Here is an 11,271-nt window from a genome sequence, read left to right on the forward strand (position 1 = left end):
AAAAAGAAAAAAGCCACAATTTAGAAAGACAAGTGAGACAATATTTATATTCTGTCATCGCAGTGTGGGACTAATGCACGTTAAACTTTAACGTGCCACACTTGGAATGACAGACCCCTGTAAGCACTGGCTGCCCGTTAAAGTGTGTGACTGCAGCCTTAGTAGCTGCTTCTCCCTGCTGTGCTTTGCAGAGGATTCCTGCTGGTCCAGGGTCACAAGCTGGAGGCTGTTTAGATGTGGAAGGTCAGCAGCAGCAGTGAGAGGCTGTCATGTATATTTAGCAGCAAGACTGAGTGGAGGAAGACAGAAAATGATTTGCCACAAACACACTCAAACAACAGTAGTGTTACCACCAACAAAACCTTTCCAGACCTTAAGTAACCGACCTGACACACACACACACACACACACACACACACACACACACACACACACACACACATTGACACATTTCACACTCCTAGGCTTCTCTTCCATAAAAAAGCAGAGCTTGAAGCAAACTCCCTGTAGTGCAATATAATCAGTCCACACTTCCTCTGAACTGCCACGATGAGAATATGCGAAACCGTCTTATTCCTTTTTTGGGGGGCAACGGTCACTTGATTTAACAGGGGGGTCTGCGAACAGCAGTGTTGACTTTAGCTACCATTTCTCACATGTTTAAGCACATTGAGCAGGTCCTTCATCAACAATAAACTGTTATTGCAAGGTCCGTCTCTGGTGTTCCCAGTTCGCCTTCGCCAGTAATCCCATCATTCCTGGTTTGATTATTCTCTGCGGACTTTGCTGCCTTTTGTACCAATTCTCCCTTCTCTTCCGATGTTATCTGTCTGTCTCTACACTGTGAAATAAAGTCAAAAAGGAAAAGTCGGGGTGGTTAGACTTACTCCCCTAACTCCCCTAACACATTCATGCTCATTTAATGCATAAATCTAAACCTAATGTCATCGTGTCTAAAACCAATCAAACACGTTGTTTGAAAACTGTTGAACATGTTTGACATTCAGGGTAAAACATTGTGGTACACTCACCGTCCATTTTGGTGCGTGCCATCAAACGGGTGCAATTTCAACAGATGCTTGCCTTCCTAGCTGGGGGCACTGTTCAAACGATCAGCCCTGTTGGCTCTATGAGTTTAGGGACACAAATACGGGCATAAAGGTCCATTTAAAGACCATTTAAAATTCCATTCCAGGCATTTGGTCATAAATCATAGCATTAAACAGATTTTGACAATGGGTAATGCTAGATGGAAGCAAGAGGATGGCCAGTGTCACGCACAATGCATCATATGGGGACCTTTCCGTATCTGTACCATTTTTTATGACAAATCCATCCAGCAGTGGCTGCAATATTTCACACAAAATCAAAAGTGTCAACCATAATGGCGCTGCTGATGATGAAAAGTCGGTGGAATACACAAGGATTCATTCTCTGGGGAGCGTGAGGGCAATCTATCTAAGAGTTGTTGAGCCCTTTCACATGGAAGAAAAATAGGGGTCTGGCCAACGAAAGCACAAAAAGTAACTAATCTTTCGAAAAAAGACGTGTCTAAAAATGACGATCTAATTTGGTAAAAGCATACTAAACGTTCTTGACATATATTATCTATTAATACACAATTTTAAGCTTGTATTTTCTCTGCTACTGGTTTAGTTGGATACTCTTCCATCCATCCTCCCTGTGTTCAAATCATCTGGGCAGTAGGTTAAACTAAAACCCTATAAAACTGTCAGCAGTGTTTCGTCTCTGTATGCTTATGTCTTCCACAGTATGGCAGGTGTCTGAGCTTTACAGTAATGCCTGAGTCTTAGCACTCCCCCCCTCTCTCTCTCTCTCTCTCTCTCTCTCACACACACACACACACACACACACACACACATTGCCCCATCAGGGTTGTTGCTTCTGTCCTCACTGATTACCCTACCTGTCTTAAAACACTGAACTGCCTGGTGAAAGGAGGCAGCAAGCGAAAATGTAATGATCGGCCTGTAAAAACAAGAAGGAGGGAGGCAGTTGTAGTAAGTTCTTTTGAAGATGATTCAAACCAGACCTGGGCCGAGCAGTGTTTGCCAGTAATGCTCAGTGTTGTTCCTTAGTTCCACAGAGAACCAGATGGGAGAGGCTTATCAGAACAATTCACATTGTATCTGATAAATTATTATAGCATTTCTAAATGTTGGCTTCTTGTGTGCTCTTTTCTGCCAATTCCACTACTCTGGATTGTACTTAGGCTAAAGATATCTGCAAATGTTGTCCACACATCAGTTCAACAACAAGCAAAAGATCTGGAAATTACTTCGAACTCTGGGGGCAAATCGAGAAATACGGCTTCGATGTTCGTAAGCTGACTTCCTCGTGCTGGCTATGCGTGTCCGACTCAGAGGGGGGTGGGGTATTCCTCCATCTATTCCTCATCCATTTATCCATCTGTATGTGTTCTGGCCCAGCTCTCAGCAGCCCTCCTGCACTGAGCAGCACTGTCAAAGTCTGTCATGCATGTTAGAACTGTGGGGTTTTATGTTCCCGTCTGCCCCCTGCAGGCCCTGCTGCTGTGATTTAAAGGAGAAAGAGGCAAGAGCAGGAGGCCCCGGGTGGAAGAATACCTCAGTCCCTACCGCTTTTAAATGGTTCAGCTGGGGCAACACCAGCTGGGACCTGTAAATGTTAAGAGAATCTCATTGGGGGTTTGACTGAAAAGGCCAAAGTGGATCAGGAGTTTTGCTCGGTTTATGGCTTTTACGCCTTGAATTTGCTGTCCTCCTAAAAAAGGATTTCAGACATGGAAAATATAATTGCTTGAATCTGCAGTGATGGTTTTAACCTAAGTTTCAGCAGCAAAAGCAATAAGCAGTTTTCCATCCACATGTTCTGTAATTTAAACCCAATGTCATGTTTCAAATAAATTACACATCCCACTGATACACTGTAGAGTAACAGAAGCATTTGATTAGTGTCTAACTGGCACGTTTACGTTCAACATTCATTCTTTTAGTTCTTTAGGTTCAGTTAAACTGATAAAATGAAGTCTTTACATGCTATACGTTGCACTTATGTCCTGCAGTTAGCTGCTAATGTTGACATGTGCATCAGGGGTAACATACTGTGGCTTTCTCAGAGAAACCAGCTGCCTGCAACAACAAAACAAGGTTGGGAAAAGCAATGACAGTGATCAAACTTGCCAAATGATCAGCCCATAAGAGAAAGTCTCCCTCTCTGCAGGTTCCCTTCATGTTATATTTCGCCATTTGTTTGACAATTTGTTGATAATTTTATGAAAGCAGCATGAAAGCCACCGTTTTCCCCCTTTTTTCGAATAAAACACCATGACTGAACACTCGAGGAATGCAGCAAATCATCAGATCTCCAAACGCCGCTTTAAAGCGCCGGTAAATGCAGAGCAGTTCTTCAAGGTGGAAGGTGATCAAAGGTGCGGGCAGCGGTCTGGGCTTTGTTTATGAGCGTGTGGTGGTCAGCCACTAGGCTTCAGGATCAGAGGGGGGAGTTCGCCGTTCTACAAGCACACGTGTGTGTCGGGCCAAAGAATGGCCTGAAGTCATGTAGAATGTTCTGTTGAGACTTTCACTCATTTGCTTTCCTTGTACATTTTTGTCTCATTGGAGACATCCTCGAAATGCTGGTATCAATTAGACAATTAATAGTTTTTATTAGCTCGTTCACGACCATTACAGTCCCAAGTGAATGTAGAGATTTAAAGGGAATATTTCTGTTCTGTTCTGGCAGCAGTAGGAAGCCATATTTTAATTTATAAAGCACCAGTCTGTGTACTTTTTGGTTTTTCTTTTAGGTAATTCTTGGATGGACGTCTAACTTATGAAACAACATCTGATATGTTTTCATGCCCTGACATTATAGTTTGACATGTTCCATTTAGCCACCAGCTATACAAGCTTTGTTAATTCAAACCACATGGCTAAGCTGAAATGATACAGCTCAGTTCGGGCATGAAAAGGAGTAAAAGTTGATTTTGGAAGACAAAAGGAAGTATAGGTTTTTTTTTTTTTTAAATGGTTGATTAAAATACGATTGTATTTAAAAAATAAAATAAAATACAGCTCCCTGGCCGACATGGTGGAGATATTAAATGAACCCAGACACTGAAGCTGCTTATTCCATGCAATCAATCCAAATTCCCAGCATTCCCTGCTGGTCCACTTGAGAACATAAGAGTTTTAGCACAGACAGAAGGATAACAAACCTCAGACCCTTACATTAGTTTTTATGTGTCATTTTTGACCCTTCAGCTCTGTCTTTAGCTTGTGCTTATTTGGCGAATGCCTCCGATGGCTCAACACCCCGCAATTTTCCCCAGCTGGCTCTTAATGTTGTTTGTTAACGTCAGTGTAGAACAGGTAGGTGTGTCTGAGCCTTTTACTGAAAACAGATGTCTGCCCCTGGTGGAAATGACGCTGATGAAAGCGATGAGTCAAAACCAAAACAGTTAACGTATTGGGACATAAAACCTAAACAATGAGCTTGAAGGCACTAAGATGTTCCTTTGAATAGAGAGGGGGTAAGTTTGTGACCATGGTTGACTACTTCCACAGTACATAGTAATTTCATCCATTGTAAACATGCAAATATTGATTATAGCAGCTTTAACATTCACCAGATTTGAAGAAATATAAGTTCCCTGCAAATCCCCAAATGTCCTCTCACTTCACTGCTCATGTTTCGAAACTCACCACACTTCACAGCTGAGGTTTAACACCGTAGTTCCCTCACAGCCTCTAGGCAAGAGGTTAACAGTAGCCATAAATAGGGGCTAAATTTTGTTCAGTGAGCCTTGACAGTAGCCCTAAAGAGAGAAATAAACCTATTTGTCAGTGTGGGTCAAAGGTCTCCTCAGTGTGACCCTGATCCTTTGTTTATTCAGCAGGTCACCCCCTGGATGTGATTCTAAATGTGGCTGCTGGCTTCAAATATGCCTTTGTTACAGCAGGCGGAGGCTGAAGTCATTTATAAAACAGGTGGGAGGAAACAAGTTGACAGGACAGTTTGGTGGGTTTGATAGTTGGAACCATGGGCGGAAGAAGAGTGTGTGTAAAAGTATGTGGCGCTTTTCATATGACTTACATCACTTTTGTTCTTTTTTCTGTCCCCTCATTGTTTTATTAATCTGCTTCTTTGTCTTTATCTTTTAACTCTTCTGGCTGCCTTTTTTTTTTGTCTGTCTCGCTCTCTTCCCCCTGCTGTCCAGAGGTCACTTGTTCCGGTCACTTGTCTCTTGCTAGAAGAGCAAAGAACAAAGATAAACGTCCCAGCGGGGAGGTGTCCTTCTGTCTGTTAGCCTTTCACCGATCTTCTTTTAAAACACATGTGATGGCGCTTGAATGCATCATGAGACACTCACTCACATACACAGACACTGATGGGTTGTTTTCTTCCCAAGTGATTAGCTTCACAATACACATGTAGTTATCCTAAAAAAAAAACACTAACTTGTCAACTGGATGATGGATGAATTAGCAAGGAACCCAGGATCCAGTATTCAGAGACTGATTTTTACTGTATTAAATTTAAGCTGCTTTACTCTGGATTTTGTGTTTAAAGGCCTATTTCTAATGGAAAGTTCCTGGTGCTTTCCTTCCCCGGACCTATCAAATGTTGCACTGGTGCATTGCAATCTAAAGAGTCACCGGATAGTGCAAATCGGGACATCAGATGAAAATGGCCTCTGTGTTAATGTGGTGATGCATTTTCACAGCAGGGCCAAAGAACCAGGGCGATTAGGCAAATTAGGCCCTGCTAGTTCCTGGACCTTCAGAAAGAAGTAAACCTCGGATGGGGTCTTTTCTTTAAATAGTTGTTTCGAATTGTTGTTTTGATTTGACCCGCTCTACTTCTCCAGCCTACTAAAAAGAACTTTATTTAATTTATTTCTAAATGCACAGAAAAGCCTGACACCGTATGGAGACCATGTGGATCGGATGGCAAACGTATTGTGCACTGCGGGAAATGTGGGTCAGCTTTCTTATATGTTACAATGCAATTTTAAAATTGAAAACAGTACTCTGACCATTGGCTCGCAATATTTTCATGCGGAGAACTCTGAACATTTAAGATCATTTGAAAGACTTCCCCAAAACACAAGGACAGTAGTTTTTAGTCCCAACAGCATCTTTATATACTGTTTAAGCCAAGACAATGATATTATGATGAATTCTCCTTTAGCTCCATTACAATTATACATTTACAAAACTGGTCTGCATCTCTGGAGAACTATATTCTTCCATTGTTTCTCACATCATGGACACAAATGTGTGCTTACACACCAGCTTGCTCTAGGCTTCTGTGACGACGGTGACAGTGAATATTTGTTCAGTGGATGCTGTAACTACACTAGGAAAGTTCAGATCATTGATCAATGTCTACATGATGAAGTAAGCAGAGACAAATAGAGTCATCCATTTTCCCGGCAGCAGAGGGTGACAGAGCACTGCACCCATAATACAGCACTACGTTTACTTCACTTTAGTTTGACACCGGTGGAAGCCAGTGGTGCAAGTGCACGTGGTATTTATAAAATACATAGGCTGAAACGAAATGTTGTTTCTCACCAGCTCCTGACAGTGCGCAAATAATAAACCTATGATAAAAAAAAATGAACGAAACATAGTTGCAATTCAAAGGAGATGTAAAAGGTGCTTTTTTTTTCGATGACTAGTGTGGAGATGATGGAAAAGAACAGTGAGCGTGTTTGCCAGACTTCCTGAAATCCATCACACTTTCTTTAGTTTTATCCACATTGACGTCTAGGTTACGGCATCTGCACCACACCGCAGACGTTGTCAGTGATGAGACCAACCGATGTTGCGTCGTCCACGAACTTGACAATGTGGTTGGTGCTGGATCTAGCTGTACAGTCAGGTGTGAGAAGGACACACCCCTGGGGGGGGGGGGAGTCTGTGCTGACTGAGATTGGTCTTGAAATCTGACTACACACCCTGACTGTCTGCTGCTGCTTCGTCAGGAAGCTGAATACCCAGTTGCAGTGTCCACACCTACAGTAGCAGCTTCAGCTGTTCCACCAGCTGCTGTGGGATGATCGTGGGTTTGACTTCTCTGAGACTGGAATAATAGTGGTGCTTCTAAGGCAAGTTGGGCATAACTGTCTGCTAAAGATGTCTGCAAAAACTCCCTTCAGATGCTCGGCACAGGGTGCAAAGTGTAGTCGGAGTAAAATTATGGCAAGTCGAACCGCAAACAGCATGTAAAGAAAATCTGTTTATAAAATGTGAACGAACCAATATTTTTCCCCCAAATCTGTTTTTATTGTAAAACTTTCTCAGTGAAACTTTTTGGCATAACTTTGTATTTTACATTTTAAAAAGATTGACCATCTTTTTTTTTTTTTATTCAGCACTTTGAGCCCCCATATTTACAATTTACAATTTTCAGTAGAGAAGGGGAACAAACTAAAAAGCACATATTTTTAAAACTATAAACTCAAGAAAAAGCGGAATATACTACAACCACAACCAACGGTGTCTTTGAGGCCTTATGCTCACTGAACTGTAAATTACATCGGTCACCCAGGAGGGTCATAACTGTCACACTGTCTCACCTCTGATCCCTGCTGCATGGGGACTTGTGTCTTTGAACACTCATGTACACACACACACACACACACACACATTACTCCTGTGTTTAGCATCTGCACCATGTAAAGACAAAGCCAATAAAACCACAACTGTGCATGGGCACACATTGAAAAAGATACTTGGTAGACCTCGTTCTTGACCTCAAGACCCCCTGAACATGTGTGTAGGGAGAGTAGGTCACCACAGGTCAGATCAGAAGTAAATGGACCAGCAGAAATAGACAAAGGTTTGTTTGTTAGCTGCTTACAGTGCAGGACATCAGGGCATCTTGTGCAGTTGTGCATATTTAGCATCCTCTGCCATTTTGTGTGTTACAGTAGCTACACCTTTAACTAGTTTAAAGGTGAAAAGCAAAATGGCTGGGATTGGCCAGGAGATGGCACTAATATAACACAAACATGTTGCAATACAACAGGAACACAGAAGGTAAAAGGTTTTCCCACCAAACCACAAAGGCTGGATTTTCTTGCTTTATTGTTAATACATTTCACAACATGCCTTTGTCATGGGGTCTTTGTTGTGCTGTCACATTTTGGATAAAGAGCTTCAAATGTTTCGATGTTGCAATCTTAAAGAAATTGCAGCAGCTTCGTCCTGGCCACAGAATTGCTAACCATTTATTATTCTAAGCCCTAAGGGTTTCTGGCCCAGTACAGGAACATGCAGGAAATCAAGTCATTAAATTATTTTGCCCAAGTGGCAGATTTATTTCTTAGAGAAACAGTTCTGAAATTTTGATTGTGATACTGACTTAATGAGCAGTTTTGAAACCTTTTTGAGCAAAAAAAACCAACACAAATCCCACCCTCAGTCGGGTTTTTAATTAAATTTTGACAAAAAAATACAGCACACCCGATTAATTCACGTTGCTTGTGTTTCTTCTGATTTTAGTTAATGCAGCTTTGACGCAGGCTAAATGCACTGATTCCAGTTTTAGTTGAGATATGTTCCGCCCAAACTGTTACTTAGTTAAGGGGGAAAAAAGGGATTAAATTTCACTTTGAAGAAGTGGGTGTACTTGCTTTGTTTCCCCTTCATGCCAGACCCTGTCTGTCAAAATCAATGCTACTCAAGTCCTTCCGTTTCAATTAGATCACTCCATGCAGTATTTTACCGGTAATCTAATTGTCTTACAGTGCACACCTCTACAAGCACAAAACTTATTCACAATCCATTTTGCCCAACACACACACACACACACACACACACACACACACACACTGTGGAATGAGTAAGGCCAGTAGTTAGATGGGGTGATCTCATCCCGAGACACTGAAAGATGATGTCAGACTAAATTGTGTTGCTGCTAAGCTGCTGCAACTGTTTACGTTTTTACAGGCCACGAGGGCCTGGTGTAGGAGCGGAGTGTGTTCTTGTGTGTGTGTGTCCAGGTCTTTAAGTGCTTGCAACTTTTGATCGCACAGGCTTTCAAGAGCTATATCACAACCCAGAATTACTCACAAAGTAATCTGGACAAACAATCAGAGCAGGCTCCCAGTTCTTATTTTTACCAGATTTCCTTCATTTGATTCCACCCTGATTTCATAGTACTTCATTCCACAGTTTTGTGGGCCTGCAGAGATTTTAGTGCCACTGCATTCCTTCAAGACATATAGACCCGATTTGTCCATCTCTCTTCCTCATTCCACTGTTCAGCTGCTTTTATGTTCTATAAAGTGTGTGATTCTTCATTGTGCATCCCCTGAGCATTTTTAGCCACCCTCCCCTAGCGGGTTTTCCCATGGGTGTTCCCAGTATGCTCCACTGCTTCATGGAGTCCTCCCTCCTTATTTCTCTCTGCTCTGGTCCTCCCTCTTATCTTTGTTCTCCCAGAATCACTGAAATAATCTGTTTGATTTTATTTCCTCCCCCATTCTCCTTCCCCTCCTCATCCTCCTTCTTCAAATCTTACCTCTCGTCTTCTTCTTTCTTTTTATTTCAGTCCCTGGTGATCTCATTTCCAGTATGTGTGTAATGTCTACTGTCACACAGGCATTTACCATCATGAGGGGGGCGAGGTGAGAAGAGAGGAGAGGATAGAAGAGGAAGATGAGATGGCGACAACAGGACACACCCTAATGCGACCTCATGCATATCTCTCCTTCTCCTCTGGTGTTGTCAGCTCTTTCAGCTTGTGCGCCTGTGGACAGCATGGTGACATCATGTAGCTGTGTGAGCTGAATGCGGGATCGAAGGGCGGCAGCAGACATGTCACTTAGCCTCTTGCTTTTTTTCCAGGTTTTTTCCTCCAACTTCCAGCATTGTTGCTTTGTTCATTTCTGTTGTTATAGGACCTTTTTTTTTTTTTACTCTCCTTTAACACCTCAATAGCGAAGTTTGAAAAAAGGAGTGTTATTGGGATAAAAACAGTAGTAATGGCTCTTTGTGTCTGTGCACAGATTTCCCAAGTGGCGGGTAAAAGTTAGAGAGGCCAACGTTTTACTGGATGTAAGATTAGATTTGCATTACACGCCGGGGACTTAGGCTCCTCCAGTGCGTGTTTGGTGTCATATTAGGGCAATAACAGCATAACCACTAGGGATTAGCCTGGTTGGGCATGTTCAGGGCTCACGGGTAGAGACTAAGCTATTGAGAATTATCACCTGAATTTACCTCAGAGTTTTAGAGTTTTAGAGCTTTGTTCAGCTGTGGCAACGTAACTATTTCGGTTCTTTCTCATCTCAACGATTTTTCAAGGCGCCTGTACGCCACCAGCTTAAAAACAAACAGCAGACAATCAGCTGAATAGCGTCCGTGAAAAGCTGGTGGGGATGTTAGGATATAAAAAGTTATATTTCACACCGTTCAATGGGGCATTATCAGCTGTATCGGCTATGACTATGGGGCAGGCGGTAACTTTCTCGTTTGCAGGCTTCTGATAAATAGGAGATATGTAGTAGTCATACTGGAGTGACTGTTGGTGAAGCATTTGTGTGCACTTCTTTCCCTAAACCTAACTCTAAAATGTGTGACTACTGAACCACAGCTAAACAGGAACAGGATATTGGACTTTGGGGACTTTGGGGATAACATTTAGCTAGTAGTTTGTAGTCAGTCTATGGTAAATACCTTCAAAAGATAAGCTGGATGTTTGGTAATACAGTATATGGTCACTTTGTTTTTCTGTACTTTCTTCCTTTTATCTCTTCGTAATAAGCAAAGTACTTTTTCAGTGAGTCATTGATTGCATTTTTTTAAAAAGTCACCCAGCACCTTTCTGCTACAAATCCTACCTGTGTTTTACTGTAAATATTAACCACATAAAATGAAATCCCCACTGCCAAAAAACAAAAACATGCAGAGCCAAGCTGGAGAAAACACATGGCTCCAACAAAGCAATGACAGTGTCACTTGTCTGCAAGTCTTACAACAAAAGATAAGAAGAAGAAGATGTCATCATATTTCAAAAGCTATGTCTGCAATGCATCTGAACACATTCAGCTGGATATAGCAAAATTCTGATGTGCAGAAGAAATATGACTACAAACAGACAGACACAGGCTATATATGCTGTGGAAACGTGTCCAGTGAAAAGGTTGTATGAGTTCAGCAGAAGCACCAGTATTGAAGCTCTAACTGTAGTAGCAGTAGAAACAGTTGGTAGGATAAACTGTGAGCTTCATGCTTCAAAAGGTTGCTACCTCAT

The sequence above is a fragment of the Channa argus genome, chromosome 17 (genome assembly GCF_033026475.1).
Source record: "Channa argus isolate prfri chromosome 17, Channa argus male v1.0, whole genome shotgun sequence".
Taxonomy (NCBI): domain Eukaryota; kingdom Metazoa; phylum Chordata; class Actinopteri; order Anabantiformes; family Channidae; genus Channa; species Channa argus.